The 12,175-nt window shown below is 55.6% G+C and overlaps 1 protein-coding gene across 3 annotated transcripts in view; it reads right to left on the bottom strand.

The window, feature by feature from the left end:
- TSPAN18 (tetraspanin 18) overlaps positions 1-12,175 on the bottom strand; it is a 186,010-nt gene that overhangs the window by 27,686 nt on the left and 146,149 nt on the right. For all 3 annotated transcript variants that reach the window (XM_072790522.1, XM_072790524.1, XM_072790523.1), the window contains one exon: positions 1,567-1,649. The gene's annotated coding sequence lies outside the window, so the exon portion shown is untranslated. The remainder of the gene's footprint in view (positions 1-1,566; positions 1,650-12,175) is intronic.

Raw genomic sequence — 12,175 nt, 5'->3', positions numbered from 1 at the left:
CACTCTCACCTACTTCCCCAGACACCAATACACTGGCCAGGTTCCCTGAATCAGGAGAGGGGAGGACTCTAACCACCAGGTATAGTATGACTTTACAGAACAAAAATGCAGGAGAAACTCTAAGGTACATTTAGGATATGACTTGGTAAAGGCAGCACCGTTTGATGGATAAAATCCTTTAAATCGGGGCACCTGGGTGGCTTGGTGGTTGAGCCATCTGCCTTTTTTTTTCTTTTTTTAAGATTTTATTTATTCATAGAGACAGAGAGAGAGGGGCAGAAACACAGTCAGAGGGAGAAGCAGGCTCCGTGCAGGAAGTCTGATGTGAGACTCGATCCCGGGTCTCCAGGATCACACGCCAGGCTGCAGGTGGTGCTAAACCGCTGCATCACTGGGGCTGCCCGAGCCATCTGCCTTTGGTTAGGTCATGATTCTGGGGTCCTGGGATCGAGTCCTGCATGGGGCTCCTGAAGGGAGCCTGCTTCTCCCTCTGCCTGTGTCTCTGCCTCTCTCTGTGTGTCTCTCATGAATAAATAAAAATCCTAAAAAAGAATCTTTTAAATCTTAGGGCCAGGGTGATGAAATGTGGGAGTCAGCATTTCAGGCAGACCTGACTTCCTGTGAGTTCAATTCCTCACGTGCACGGCGAAAGCGTGCAGGGGAGCAGGCTGGGTGTTGCAGTTCCAGCTGCCCTTCCACGAAGGGGTCTGCCTCAAGGTGAGTGTGGGGCTGGGGGGGCTGCTGCCCTGGATCTCATGGTCTCGAGGCTCCTGTCATGGTGCCGGTCACGGTGCCCCCTCACCTGACCAAGTGATGGTTCTGGCCTTACAGACGGGTGTTTCACCGGACAACGTGACCCCCAGATGCAACCGACTGGTTCTTGTACAACAAAACCAGGTGGTTCAGAGCTTTGTGGGGATGTAAGGAAAACTTTTCTCTGACACTACTGTTTGTGTCACCCTTGGTGTAGAAGCCAATGCTTATATAATTTATGTCACCAGCGTTTCCGTAATAGGAGTTCTGGGTCCCGAACCGGTAGGGCAAGCTGACTGGCCCATTGCCCTCACTCTGGAAATGAGAAATGGGAAGGAGGCGTGGCCAAGTCAGCAAGCCAGTTAGGGATGGACGTGAGGCTAGAGCCCTGGTCAGGATCCCAGGTCAGGGGCCTGGGAATACACGATAGGCTCGGTATTGTGCTTATTTATTTTGGTGGCACACGTCTTCCCTTGTTAGAATGCAGGCTTCCTAAAGACAGGGACCTGTTTCGTTCTCTGCCTCATTCCTAGCATCCAGAGCAGTGCCCGGCACACAGCGGGTCCTCAGTTCATACATCTGAATGAATGAATGTTGGAAAAAGAGAAACAGAAACAGAGAACCGTGTAGATCTGTGAATGAATCAGAGAAAAAAAGACTAGTCAGAAAGACTGGGAAAGACAGAAAGATAGACAGCAGGACGTGAGATGGCAGACAGATGGGCTGAAAACGAACGGAGGCGGAGGTAGGGCAGTGTCAGGGGACAGGGCGGAGGCGCGCAGAGGGAGGGCATGCCCTTTGCTGACTTGTCACCTGGGCAGCTCTTCAGGCGTCAGCAGGACAGAGTCTCCTGGTCAGAGGGGGTCTTGTATATTCTTCTATTGGCCCAGCTTGTCCTAGAAGGAGAAAAATATTCAATTACTATAGGAAGTCAATAAAAAGCAGCCACGTTCAAGAAGCTGTTTATGTAAACCTGCCCTAAGGACGCACACAGGGCAAGTGCCCTGCTCATCTGGGTCCATTAGTGCTAATGAAAAGCTCTCAGCATCGAGGCCCACTCCAGCTGGGGAGGCCTGCGCGGGGTGCCTGCCCTCTGCCCAGATGGCAGCTCCTGAGTCCTCACAAGAGCTACGCGGGGAACCACATCTTTAAGAGACTTTCCGTTTCTGGCCCGGGCTTCATCTATATGGTTGATGAGCTGAGAGGAGGCAGTGGGCATGGTGGCCCACACACCTGGAAGCCACCTGGATGTCACCTGGCCATCTGCAGTGATGCCTGAGCAGAGAGAGTGCCAGCATGGCCCTGTCCATCAAACCCCCTCCCCAGAAATCCTGACTCCCAAGGGAGAAACTGGATGCTGGAAAGGGTTGCTTGGCCTCACAGAAGGGCTTGCCAGAAGGCTCCTACAGAGGACCAGATCTCAGCAGTGGAAAACGAGAGTTTGCTTTCAGTAGTCAGAATGGGCCCCGAAGGAGGCTCGTATTTGGCCACACTTGTGGGGAATCACTCGGCCAGGTCGGGATCAAGAAGGATCTGGAAGCGTGGGGCGGGGGAGCTTGGGCTGCAGTGGGCATTCTCATGGGGTTCCAGGGAGGGAGATGTTGGGGGGGTGGTTCTCAGATGCCAGTTCAGATTCCTTCCCATTCATGTCAGTGGAGGAGGGGGTGGTGGATGAAAGACTCCTCTCCCCATCCACCCATGCATCTGCTCAGGAGACACATATTGAGCACCTGCTGTGTGCTGGGGGCCGTGTCAGGAAACGGGGCTGTAAAGAAGCTCACCCTCCTGGTCGGGCGGCATTCGGGACGGAGATGCCAGGAAGCTCGCCTTCTGTGTCAGTGGAGGAGGTTGGAGGAGACAAAGAAAAGGAAGACCATAGGGCTGGGGACCAGCAGGAAGGAGGGCCATCCACTGGTATAACGCCACTGCGGGCTTAGGGAGGTTTCATGAGGAAGGGGTGGCACAGTGGAGGTGAGGCTGGCAGATGGAAAGGCAGGAGAAGGGGCCTCCGTCCTGAGACCTGCTGAGTCCCTGGGAGCTCCCTATTCGGACTAAACACACACATGTAGCAGGCTCGTCAACCACCTGCCTCTGTATCCGCTGCAGAGCTTTGGGCTACACGCTCACATGCATGAGCTTCCTGAATGCTCATGACACCTGGAAGCAGGGATCCCATGAGCACCGCCGTTTACCAGGAGGAAGCCGAGCCCTGGAGGGAAATGATTTGTCCAGCATCCCACAGCTGGGATGCCTTGGAGCTGGAATGCAAACCTAGGAATCAGAACTAGCTGTGTGATCACACTGAGTCCTCACAGCAGCCCTGCTGGGAGGGCTATTGGCCCATTTTACCGAAGGCAACAGAGAATTACCTTGGTAAATGGCAAAGCTGAGCATTCTCCCGAGATCCCAGATTCCAGGCAAAGATGTCAGAAAAGCCAGGCCCATCTGGCCTGAACAGTGATGAATCTGCTAACATTGGCCCTAAGGCTGAGCAGGGGTTCCATGCACTCTGGCCCCTACCAGGCAGGAAACTACCAGTAGGGTGGACACGGCGGGGGGTGGGGGTGGGGGTGGGGGGTGGTGCAAGGGGTGGTGCAGAGAGAAGCCCCCTGGGTCCAGGCAAGGTCCTAGAAGCTTTGGGCTGGACCTTTGTCCCGGGATGGCTCACAAGGTGAGATGCAGCCTATTCAGGCTCCTTTCTGGAGCTAGGGTCTCTGTGCCCCTAGGGAGGGGAGCCTCAATTCTAGTTCAGGGGCTGTACCCCCTGCCTAGCCCCACGGCTCAGGGAAGCGAGGAGGAGTCAGTTTTCCCCTATCCCCGTTTTCTCCCCTGCCCCATCCCAGCCCTGGTCTCCAACATCACCATTCCTGCCCAGGATCTCAGGCTGGCAGTTATCCTGAGTGTGATGTGACTCCTTTTCCTCTGGTCATTGAGGCTGGAATGACAGGCCCAGGTGACCAACACAAGGCCCATCCAGTGACAAAGAGAAGGCACTGAACTCCTTCTGGCATCTCCCCACCCCCTCTTCACTGGAGATCCTGGCCCCATTGTATGCATGCTCCAGGGCTGAAATAGGCTTACCCCCTTCTGGGGTTCCAACTGCCCCGAACAGCCTCCCATCCCTCTTTGTCCTTTCTGCTCTCCCAACCCATGGCCGGGCTCCTGCTTCCTGACCCAGCAAAGATCTGCATTCAGGGGAAGCTGGCAAAGGACCACAGAGGGGATGCCTGCCACGTGTTCCCCATCACCGCAGAGACGGCACTTGCCTTGGCCAGTTAGTTCCCTGAGACCTTCAGAAAGTCACTAACCCTCTCTGAGATGCCAGGTTCTCCTCTGAAAACTGTGATCCTCAATTTCAAAGCCAAAGGTGGCTGTAAGAATTCATGATATGGGGGTGCCTGGGTGGCTCAGTCAGCTAAGCATTCAACTCTCAGTTCTAGCTCAGATTGATTGTAATCTCAGGGTCCTGGGATCGAGCCCGGAGTCGGGCTCTGCACTCAGTGTGGAGTCTGCTTGAGATTCTCTCTCTCCCTCTCCCTCTGCTCCTCCCCCAGCTTGCACTCTTTCTCCCAAATAAATAGAGCTTAAAAAAAAAAAAGAATTAATGATACGAAGTACTTGAACTTAACTCATATGATACAAAAACTCTTGGAAACCTGCAAAGCACTCTTCCCACGGGGAGCTATTATTCTCATATACCAGGAGAAAGGGGATGCCCAAACCACATCCACCAGTCATCAGTGGAGGTGAGCACGGGAAAGAACCACGGACAGACAGTTTGGTCAGGACGGCTATAAACATCTTTCCCCTAAGGGGCCCCAAATTCAAATTAACCGCTACAATTTTGTGATAATTGATTCTAACGATAACTCATAGTATTGAGTGCTAACCATGCAGCAGGCTCTGCTAAGCATCTCTCCAGCGTTCTCCTACGTACTCCTGGCCCACGAGGTCAGTACCATTATTGTACCATTTTACATACGAGGAAGCTGAGATTTAAGAGAATGGAATGAACTGGCCTGAGTTTATCCATATGGCTAATCAGACACAGCCACGATTCAGGCCCAAGCTGGCTGGACTCCAAATCAGAGCTCCCGACAAGACACAGTCCATGGAGAGGACACCAGAAAGAGGGAGGCTTATGTCTTGGACACCAAAATTTCCAACCCAGGGCTGCTCTAGCCTGAATCAGGAACCAGGCAGACTCTCAGGGAGCCAGCTAGCATCCTCCCCTGTGCCAGCTGGAGGCCTCTGGGGGATGACCCAATCCCCACCATCCCCTGACAGATGGGAGCCCTGAGGCCCAGAGAGGGGCAGAGACGGGTGAGGTCACGCAGCACCTCGGGGGTTCTCCGGTGCAAGCCCCCCGCCTGGGCCAGACAGCTTTATTAACCTTGCCCCTCCCACCGCCCCAGATGGCGGCTCCAGCCCATCTGCACAGCGCGGGCCCAGGAGGGGTTCTCTGATTAAGAAGAACAGCTCAGTTCATAAATCACTCCTTTTATTTTCACTGCCCTCAGCCTCAGGGCATACTTTCTGGGAAGAGAGAGAGAGAGAGAGAGAGAAAGCAGGTGGACATGAGCGATGGAGAAGCCCCCGCCAACCCCCTCCCCCCCAGGGGGAAGCAAATACAGGTCTGGGTTGGTGTAGAGCCCAGAAATGTCCTGCAAGCACCCCAGCCAGGTGAGGGCGCTGCGGACCAGGGCAGAGGCTCGGGCCGCAGGGAGCTGCCAACACACCTTCAGCAACCTGGTTTCCAGGCGGCAGGGCTCTGCCCTGACAAGCTGTGAGGCCTGCACCAGTCTCCCCTCCTGAGCCTCAGTTTCCTCACCTGCAAGATGGGGGGCAGGGGGGTGGCGGTTCTCAAGGCCAGTGCAACCACCAGGGGAGGAGAAGGAGGAGGAGGAGGAGGGGAAATGGGATGGAGCTGAAAGCACTTTGGTGGCTGCATGTCCAGTTCCCTCCTTCCCGCACGTGCCAGCCCTGAGCCTGGTCCAAGACAAAGACAGCAGTGGCTTTCCTCCCTCAAGGACGCACTCAGATCCAGTGCCAATCAATAACCCCACAGCCCTGCCAACCAGGTGCCCTGGGCACACCGAGAAGCAAGGGGGGCGGGCGGCTGGCGGGGGCCCGGGGTGTGAGGGGAGCACAGGGCAATGCCGAGGCTCGGTGTCCGGGTGTTCACCTACAGCGATCTCCCTCCATCCCACAAAAAGCTCGGCAAAGTACATGATCCCTCCATCGTTCCCTGGCACGGAGCAGGGAACCAAGGCTCCGCGGGGCTGGAAAGGAGGTCCCGGAGCCAGAAGCGACACCAGGTTAGCCAGACTCTGGGACCGGTGCTTGTTTTCCTCCAACAGGCGGCTGGTCAGGATAAAAATGATTCTTGCCATCAGGTTCAAAGCTGGGGGGCAGGGGGAGGATTTATCTATTCACTGGCTGTGCCTGCTGGGCCTCCTCCCAAGACAGACAGTCTCGTAAACAAGCAATTGGCCTGCAATCCTGGCATGCCTGGTGACAGCGCGACACGGGGACATGGACACAGCTGAGGGGGGGCTGCAATCTAATTAGGCTCCCGGGGGCGGTGCCATGAAGGTTCACCAGCCAGGGCGCCGGGGATGCGGTGGGATCCTAAAGGACAGCCTCCCCTGCCCCCCAGACTCACTGAATGGTGAACATAGAGGGGACGGAGCATCTGGTCTGCGGCGTTTGGAAAGGCCTCATCTCTGTGGTGTGAGTTGAACCAGGCCTGGGCGCTTGGTCCCCCACCACAACCCTTTCCTCTGTCCCTGAACCCTCAGGGGGCTGTTTCCATCAGAGACTCTTTAAAGAAGGACTTCCTTCGTGAGGACGAGCTCCAACGGCCTCTTTGCACAGTGGATGCTGAGGACCAGAGAGGGGCAGGGTCTTGCCCCAAGTCACACAGCTCGGCTGGCGGCAGGAGCTCCCCATATGAAGCCCACTGCCCTTCCCCCGCTCCTAAGACTGACATCTGAGTTTATTTTGGCTCCTGAAAGGACTGGGCACGCACTAGCTCGGCGAACCCTCCCGACCACCGGGGAGGTGGGCACTCCTGCTCCACCAGTGGAGAAACTGAGACTCAGAGAAGGGTGGCCTTGAAGGAGGTTGGAGGAACAGTGAGGGCAAAGCAGGATTCCTTGTCCTTCTGCCCTGGCTGTCTTCCAGAGGCATGGCCCTGGGGACTTTGGGTCTGCTGATGCCCAGAGTGACCCTTGCCACAACGGATGCTTCCCATTCCCTCCATGTCCCTGGGCTGGACCGAAGCCACAGACGGTGCTCATCCCAGACACAGGACACTGGGTCCATCCTCTTGCCTTTGCCCTCAGGTGGCCTCTGGGGACAAAGGCTCTGGGCGCTCTTGCAGAGACTTTCACGAGCCAGGGTCAAGGTGCTGAAGGCACTACAACCAATTTGAACTTGGGTGTGAGCAGAGAGGCGTGGTCCCTTGGTGTATGGGGCACAGGAGAGTCCAAGGGCTGGGAGGGAGGAGGGCAGGGCAGAGTGGGGACACCCGCCGGCCCCCCAAAGCCGAGCCTGCCCTGTCCTCAGGGGATGAGAAGGAAAGCCAGCCTTCCAGCAGGGGAGCTGACAAGAGATTTTATATCTCGGGAAACCCCTTTGCTTTTGGAGAGAGCCTGGGGCGGGGTGGGCAGCAGCACCTTTCTGCTTCCCCCAGAGATCTGAGATGGGCTCGGATTAGGGAAGGAGGTGCTCTGAGACCCGAGAGGCCCCTGGTCAGGGGCGGGGGCTCCGGCTTCTCGGCCGCCCACCCCAGCCCTGAGTCACTTTCAAGGAGCAGAGTCCACACACTCAGAGACCCGGAGGAGCCTGCAGGCCTGGTGTCCTCCCGTCAGGCTCACTTCCTGAGGGACACCCGCAGGATGAAGTGTTGGGGGAACAGCCCATCCTTACGGTTTTCTAGGGCATCTGTGCCAGCTGGAGGGAGGCCGCTCCAGAAAGGATGTCACCCCCATCCGACAGCCAAGGACACTGGCGTGTGGGGTGGGAGGGACCTGTCCAAGGGGGCACAGCACAGCCAGGGCTGGAGGATATCGTCCAGACTCCCAGCCTGGGTGCTCCCGGCCACACACTGGGGCAGCCTTGGCACACGCTGGGGGTGGCTCAAAACTCCGCCCGGGGAAAGCCCACAGGAAAGGTGAATCTGGTGGTGGCAGGAACCACAGGACATTGGCTCCACCGCTGGCAGGGGCAGGGATGGGGAATGCCGGATGTGTTGTCTGAAACACCATTGTTGTTGGACCTTTCCCATGAGACCTAAGCCCTCGGCGGCCAGAATTGTGTCTTCTGCTTCCTCTGAGTCCCTTCAGGGGACACTCAGGGTACTGGATGGAATGTTACCGGTATAGTAACTGTGCCTGCTTCCCACATGACAAGGACGGAGCACTGTTCCCGGCATCATCTACAATGGGCCAGTTGTTCCCCGGGGAGTACACCGAGGCTCAGAGGTGAGTGAGCTTCCCACGGTGGCCGAGCCCGTATGGGACAGAACTTGGCTTCAGACCCCAGGAGGCACACTGTTCTGTGCTAGGGCGCCTCTCGGCAGATGATGGGCTCTTGGCCTTTCCACACAAGGCAGAGCAAGTGACGAAGAGAAGGAACCAGAAGGCATGGAGTCCTGGGTTCAAGTCCAGAGAACTCTGTATCGCAGGCCCTCTCTCTAACCCTGGAGTCCTTCTACTGTTTCCCACGACCAACTCGGTGGGGAGCAGGAGCCCCCCAGCTCTCCCTCCCTTCCCACATTTCATCTCCCCTCAGGGCCCTGAGCTGCAAGAGACCCTTTGAAAGCCTTGGTAATCCATCCCAAAATATGCAAGGCTGTTGCTGGGGCAACCTGGCTCGCCCCTGCACAGACAGGATTTAAATATTTAATGGCTTCTTGGGTGTTAAGGGGGCCTGGGAACTGGGTGGGAAAGGGCACAGGTCTGAGCCTGGGGTGAAGGAAGGGGGGGAGCCCTGGCAACTCCTGCCACAGAAGCCCCCCTACCTCCCATGCAGAGAAGAGCACTGGGGGCTCCTGGCTCTGTTGTTGACCTTAGTGTCCAACAGGATAAAGCAGATTGTGGCTGGGACCCAAGAAGTAAGTGAGACCCGGAATTCCACTGTTAGATGTAATGGAGGGAGGTCCCGGGAGGGGGGATTTTCTCGTTTGCAGGTGGACAAGAAAAACTTTTTTAAAAAGGTCCTGCTGTACAGTGGATGGACGCTGCATGACGGTTCTTGCCTTCTCTCCTTCGAACCTCACTCTAATCCTATGGGGCAGGCCTGTTCTTATTCCCAATTCACAGCTGAGAAAAGTGGGATCGGAGACATGCAGTGACTTGCCCAAGGCCACACAGCTGCTAAGTGGCAGACTCGAACCCAAGGCAGTGGGCTCCGAGGCCGATGCTTTCTCTGCTACATCTATCAAGAGTCAGGGCCAGAAACACTGCTTCCAGCTAGCTAGCGTGTATGAAGTCCATTCTACGGGCCGGGCACTGGGCTCAGGGCTCCGCATGCTCTAATTCACTTAACCCTTACAATGACACGGGGAGGTAGGTGCTGTTACCCCCATTTTACAAAAACAACCAATTAATTAATTAAAATCAAACTTAAAATCCTCTTATCCCCTGGTGCTTTGTCCATATCCTCCAAAGCTGGATAGGATGGCAAGAGGAAATTCTTCTGGCAACTTCGCAGTAAAGATGAGTCAGTTCATTGACTCACGCTACACATAAGACACATGCACACAAACCCACACGGATATGGCCTCGCAGACATATGCTCGTTTACAGACAAATGTACAAATATACACACAGACACACACACGCATAGACACACAGACAGACATCACCACTCACACAGGCACACACGTGAAGGCACAGGTGTACACGTACGGCCACCCATCACTTTCCCCCTGACTGAACTAACAACAATGTCATGAAAAAGACATCCAAAGTCACCCGGTCCACGCCTCCGCCAACATCGAGAACATTTGAAACAGGCAAACGGATGTGACCTTGTTCTTAAAGATCTTCAGTAAGGAGGATAAACCCCATGGCTTCATTCTGATGTCTCTTCAACTAGGGAAGCTCCTCCTGGCATCGAAGCAAATTCCAACCTGCTTTACATTAATCACAGCACGACTCTCCATGATACCCTGCTTTACAGCTCCCAAAGCCCTGCTATTTTTAACGCTCCTTTTTCATCCTCACGACCATCCAGCAAGGCAAACAGGGAAGCGATGATTTTAATTTATGTGGAGAAGGGCCCAGAGGAGTTACAGGGCTTGAGATGACACAGCTACTGCTCAAGGTGGGCTTCCGTCCCACCTGTTGGATGTCTACTACTTGGCGGCTGATTTCACCAGTGTGTCAATGGGCCGGGTTGCTGTGAATGTCCTGCCAGCTTCACTTTGCTCCTCTCTTTATTGAGCTTCCTGGTCCCTCAGCCTGTGTTCAGTGAGGGGACTTCACTGGCCCTGGCTCACTTGCATCCTGCCCACGTGATGCCTGGTGCAGCATGGAGGGGAGGCCCCTTAGAGCTGGGTTATCTCGAAGCTTCCCCTACCCGGAGTTAGCAGGTTTCCGGTACTGGGGCAGATGGGTGAGGCTTCCCCCTCCTTCTCACCCACCAGGGCAGGAATCCCTGAACTCCCCCGCGCCACTGCCCCCCAAGTCCAGGACCTGTCGCTGGAGCAGAAATCAAGCCTGCTCCCTCCCCCTCCTGGCCTCATGTTCTTGGGGGGTCACTGCCCCAGTTCCATTTGCTTGGCAATAAATATTAGAAGCGCTGGGTCTTGCCAGGGCAACTGCAATTGAGTCTAGTCACCTGGCCCGAATTAGGGAGGCCACAACCCCTTCCCATAAGGGGAATGACTACAGGTATTTGCAGCTCAAGTTTTGGAGGGCAAACAACCTGAAAAACAGAAGAGACTGCTCAGAGCTCCTGTCTGGGTGAGAAAAAGAAAAAAAAAACCTGTGAGGAAATGAATCAAAGGAAAATCTGTGGTGAGGCCTGCAGAAGGATAGGCAGGAGTCAGAGAGCCCTATTTTCTTTCCTCCCCGTAAAAAAAATCATCCCAGCTGTTCCTAGGAGGCAGGTCCTAAAGCAGGATGCAGGTCGGGGGTGGGCAAGGGAAAGGACTGGACTTGGGGGGAGACAGGCACGGGGGTGAGGGGGCCAGGGGGTGCTCAGACAAAGGGGAACGAGGGCGCTGCATCCTCCACAGAAGCCCGGTCACCAGCTCCACCAAACATCATTATCTCCAGGCCAGGAAAAGATGCTGGCAATCCCACCCAGAAGCCTCGGGGTTGAGCAAGTATTTGGTCTTCCGGAATGCCAGAGAGGATTGCTACTTCCTTCTGACAAAGTAATAATACTGAAGAAGAAAACTTGTTCAGGTCCAGGTTTCTCCATCTGTCCAATGGGGAAAGAAATCCCCACCTCGCTCTTCCTGTGAGCTGGTGCTGGGCAGGGTGAGAAGGGACAAGAGAAGGGACAGGGCCCTGAAGGAGTCAGGACACGGGTAGTGATCTGGAGCCGAGGTGGCAACTTTTTCCTTAATGGGCCACACAGTAACTATTTCAGGCTTTGCAGACATGTTATTTCTGTCATAACAATTCAACTCCGCTTTGTTCGAGAAAGTAGCCACAGCTTGCATCTCAAGGAATGGTCATGGCTGGGACCATGTTCACTTACAAAAAAAGACCAGGCAGGATTTGTTTCGCTGCTAGTGGTTTGCAGAGCCCTGAGCCTAAGGAATATTTTAGGGACTGACCTCGGGTTAAAGCAGCAGATTAGAAGTGAATGTGGTTCACCTGTTGTGCAGGGGGCAGAGAATGGGAGAGAACAGAACCGGGCATTCAGAGAACTGGGTTCCAGCCCTGCGTCCCGGCTGTGCAGCCCCTGCCAATTCCTGGCACCTCTCTGGGCCTTGGCAGCTCCACCGTGCGCACCACTACAAGGATGAAAGCGCCTCCGCAGGTTATGGGCCCCTGTGGCCGGGGGACAGCGCCCTCAGCAATCCATGAACCCTAGTGGGGAGGCTAACTTAACTGCAGGAGCCCCTGGCATCTGGTGAAGGGGGTGCATGTGATGATCTGAACAGCGCTGGGGGAAGCTTTCCAGCAGAAGGGGCTGGAGGAGCTGCAGCTGGTCACCCTCTATGCCAGGGCCTGGCCCTACTGCCCCGTCTGAATCCAGGAAGAGGACCCCTGGATTGCATCCTTTGTCAAGAGCTCTTTGGAGCAGGGCTCTGCTGCACCAGGGCTGTCCGAGGGCCAGGAAGGCTGAGCCCTTGGCCTTGGCCCCTGCTACCGCTGAGTCTGGCACATGGAGACATCATGTCTGGCCAGCGTTGAGGGGCCTCCCCTGCTGCAGGTCTTCCATGGTGCTAACGAAG

Source organism: Canis lupus, chromosome 21, assembly GCF_048164855.1.
Source record: "Canis lupus baileyi chromosome 21, mCanLup2.hap1, whole genome shotgun sequence".
NCBI classification, from domain to species: domain Eukaryota; kingdom Metazoa; phylum Chordata; class Mammalia; order Carnivora; family Canidae; genus Canis; species Canis lupus.
The sequence above is the reverse complement of the archived record's forward strand: the minus strand, read 5'-3'. Positions and strand labels throughout refer to the sequence as shown.